The sequence below is a fragment of the Mustela nigripes genome, chromosome 8 (genome assembly GCF_022355385.1).
Source record: "Mustela nigripes isolate SB6536 chromosome 8, MUSNIG.SB6536, whole genome shotgun sequence".
Lineage (NCBI taxonomy): Eukaryota > Metazoa > Chordata > Mammalia > Carnivora > Mustelidae > Mustela > Mustela nigripes.
Genome location: NC_081564.1, coordinates 91,443,663 through 91,447,462, shown reverse-complemented (window position 1 = coordinate 91,447,462; position 3,800 = coordinate 91,443,663). Strand labels below are relative to the sequence as shown.

At 61.5% G+C, this 3,800-nt stretch overlaps 1 protein-coding gene across 2 annotated transcripts in view; it reads right to left on the bottom strand.

Moving 5' to 3' along the window:
• ADNP2 (ADNP homeobox 2) overlaps positions 1 to 125 on the bottom strand; it is a 26,443-nt gene extending 26,318 nt beyond the window's left edge. The window contains exon 1 of one of the 2 annotated variants that reach the window (XM_059409881.1): positions 68 to 125. The gene's annotated coding sequence lies outside the window, so the exon portion shown is untranslated. Of the gene's footprint in view, positions 1 to 63 lie in introns of both variants that reach the window. The other variant, XM_059409882.1, reaches the window with a different exon arrangement.
• Positions 126 to 3,800: the final 3,675 nt, after the last annotated feature.

Here is a 3,800-nt window from a genome sequence, read left to right as displayed (position 1 = left end):
CTCCGCGGGCCGGGGCCGGGCAGGGCCGGTGGGCGTCGCCGCGGGACTGGGCCGGGGTCGTACCTACCGCTGGGCGCCCGGAGCGCCGCCGCCGCGTCCCCCGCCGCCTCTCGCCGCGCCGCTGCGGCCCGCCGGGGCCCCGCGCCTGCGCCCGCCTCCGCCCCGCTCGGCGGGACCCCCGCCTCGGCGCGCGCCCACCCCCGCGCGACCCCGTCCCCTCCTCCCAGCACGGCCAGAAAGAGAAAATGGCGCTCGATTTGCCTCCGGAAGTGACGCGCGCCCTCATTTGCATGCCAGTACAGCCAGCCAATGGGAGGGGAGGGTGCATGGGGCCCCTCCCCCGGGCGCTGCCCCACAGGACCCTTGGGGCCCCTGTCTGAAGCTGGACAGGAGGCTCGGGAGTGGGAGTGGGGAGGGTCCCCTGTTGCAGACCCCGCTCCTAACCCCCTTCCCGCCACACTGGGCGGGGATGGCAGCCTCTCCCTCTTATCCCTGCAAACTCTCGAGAGAGTTTGAGTGGGTGGTGACGTCATTGGAAGGGGCGGGGCAAGGGCGTCGTTCACCACGTGACCAATCACGTGGGCTCACCAGCGCTTTGACTTCATTTGCATGGCATGGGGGTGGAGCTAGTGGCCGTGGCAGGACAGGGTGGCCCCGCCCACATCTCAGAGCCAATAGGAAGGCGGCTGCGAGGAGCACGCCGCGCTGCCATTGGACAGCGCATCCCGGGCTCCGGGAGGCCGGGCCAGTGCGCCCGCGGAATTGACGCCTCTGGGGGTAGGCCTGGCGGGGGCCCCGACCTCCGGCCCTTTCCCGAGGAAGCTGGTCCGCTCTCCGGAGAAGTCTGTTTCCGGCGGGGGCCGCGGCCCGTCGCGGGGGAGGGGGAGAACCGCGCGCCGGTCACCCGCCGCCGGCCCGCGGGCCCCACCGCGCACAGCCGCTCCGGCCGCCGGGGCGCCCGCGACGCGCGCACGTGGCCTGGGCCTCCCCGCGGGGTCGGCCTCGCGCGCCGCCGGCACTCGTGCACCGCGACGGGGTCGGGCGCGCGGCCCCTGCAGACCCTGCCGTCCGCGTGCACGCGCCCCGGCGACGCCTGCGCTCCGCGGCCCACCTCGCCCCGGGGCACCGGGACCAGCGCCGCGGGCTTCCCCAGCCTCGCCCGCGCCCGGCACCCCCGCTTGCGCCGCCGCCGCGCTGACCTTGGAGCGGCTCCGGGGACGCGTCTGCCGGTGCTGCCCCGGCGCGTCCTCCCCCCGGCGCGGCCCGGCGCGGCCCCTCGTGTTCGGTCGTCGGCCTCGCACAGCGGCAGCCCGTCCGCCCCTCCCGCGACCTCCTCCTCAGCACGGCCCGTGACCCGGAACGCGGTGGGCCCTGGAGAACCGGGTGAACCGGAGACGTGCCGGACTCCGGACTGGCCGCCGCGCTGGGCTCCGCCGTGGGGACACAGGTCGCCGCTGGAGGACAGCTCGGTCCTTCCGTGGAGTCGCGACTTGCATCCAGTGGGAATCCCAGCCCACGGCGCGAGGACCCCATGTACCACCCTGACGCCGTGGCTGGGCTCAGAAGTAAAGCTGAAGCCTTCGGGGGCCTCTCGGTCGGATGCAGGTGCTCCCAGCAGAGCAGCGGGTCGCCGTCGTCCGCGGTTGCTCGCCCTCCCGGACTGCACAGCCTCCTGCGCTCAGCCATGGCCCTCACCACTCTGTAGAAACTCCTGGGTCACCAGCGACCCCAGAAGAGCGGGCAGTCCTCACCCCTCGTCTGGAATCCGTCTCCCCGTCCGGAAGCCCTGCCCCCCCGACCGCGCCCGGGCGTGCCCTTTCACCTCCAAGCGCTGACTGGGCCTTACCTCTTCCCCAGCTCCTCTCCCTCGGCCCACGCTGGACTGCGGGTCTCCAGGAGGACGCCCGCTTTCACTCCGTTCTCAACACATACTCACCCGCATCCTATGTGCCAGGCACTGTGCCAGCACAGGAAATGCAGTGTTACTCTGCTCTCCCTTCTGGATGGCAGTGGTAGATTCAAATGGCATCATGTCAATTCCAAGTCACTGTGTGCACCTCTTTCGTAAGCTTCACTTTTATTTTTCTAGCTGCCAGTGGGGCAGCCCCACTTGGGTTTCCCACGGGCACCTCAGATGTAGAATGTCCCAAACAGCCCATCAACCGTCTTTGTGTTACAGTAAGCGGCGGGCTTAACTGTCCTTCATGCTGCCATCTACAGTTTTCCAGTTTTACATCCTAAACATTCCTTAAATCTGTTGTCTCACCAGCACCTTGGAATTCAGGTCACCCCGTGACGAACACCAACACGAGCAGCCACCTTATCTCCAGCTTTGGCTCCTCAGGTTCATTCTCTAGGCAGCCATCCCAGAGACGTACCTAAGACTAACGGAACCCCGCCAACCCCTTCCTATCTTCAGCCATTCCACATCCTCCCAGGATCAAGCCCAGTGGTCAGCATGGCACCCAAGCTCTCCAAGCTTGACCAGTCCCAGCCCATGTCCTGCCATCAAAAATACCACACAGTGTCCATGGAGTGCCTGCCCTCCCCAACACCTGGACCAATTTTCATTCCACTGCCATGCGAAGCTGAGTTCTGCTGCCCTCTTTTCCAGGAAGATCTCCATGACCGCCAGCACTCCACACAGAAACATCAGAAAATGTGCCAGGCACTTCTCCTTGCTGTTCCGGGACATTCTGTGTGTCTGTCACTGTACTTACTGGTTGTCCCATCACCATCTGCTAATGTGTTTGTGTCTCAGGAAGTCTCTGCCAGCAGGAACCGTGTCTTCTTCGCCATTGTACTCCTGATGCCTAGGTTACCTGAAGAAATAACGTAAGTAAATATTTTAATAAATACAAGACAACTTTAATAAATGTTGAACAAAAGTTTTCTCCCAGCTTATTATTAAAAATTTTAAACATATTGAAAAGTTGAAATAAGTATACAGTGAGCACCATCACCAAGATCTTATCATTAACATTTTGCTCTATTTGCTTTACTTCGCAGCTACGTACCTCTTGATCCATCCTCTCTTTTCTTACATATACATTCAAAAAAAAAATTGCCACCATCAGTCCACTACATCCCTAAATACCTCAGCATGGGTGTGTAATGAATGATGTTTCCAACTACAGTCCACAGCTGTGAGGTTGAGAGGACTGTCCCTCCCCACCACAGAAGGAATGAGCAACGAGACCCAGTGGGACTGGTCGAGATGATGTCCAAAGAGTCGGGAAAGTGCCCAGCGGAGATGACAGCAACTCATTTCCCAGCACACGCATGTTTGCTTTTCCTTCACCCACTTGCCATCAGTACAAGGACAGATGCTTTGATTTTCGCTCTTTAAAAGTGAAGGCGCTATGCTGAGTCCTTCCTACTCTCTTATCTCGTGCACCCCATAAGCCGAATCAGCATTTGTGATGGAATTGTCCAGCATGACGAGAGCAGTCTGGGTAACCAGAGAAGAGAGGAGAATCGTGAACTAGCCCCAGAGCCTGTGCTGCCCTTGTGCACATTTAGAAGCAGGGAAACCCTTGGGTCTTGTGCTGCCCAGAAGGTCCTAACCTGGGGACAGAAGTGTCACTATAAAGTGGCTTTGTATGTAAAGAGAGGAGGGGAAGCATCCTTTCCTCTGAGACACAGACCTGGGTGAAGACAGTGGGCTTGATCTCAGCGGCACCCGCTCCCGTGGCGGCTTGTCCCCATGTGGAGTCCGCACAGTGCCCAGCCACACCCGGCACCACTGGCTGATCTACGAACACGCTGTAGACAAGCTCATCTACGATAAAATATATTGC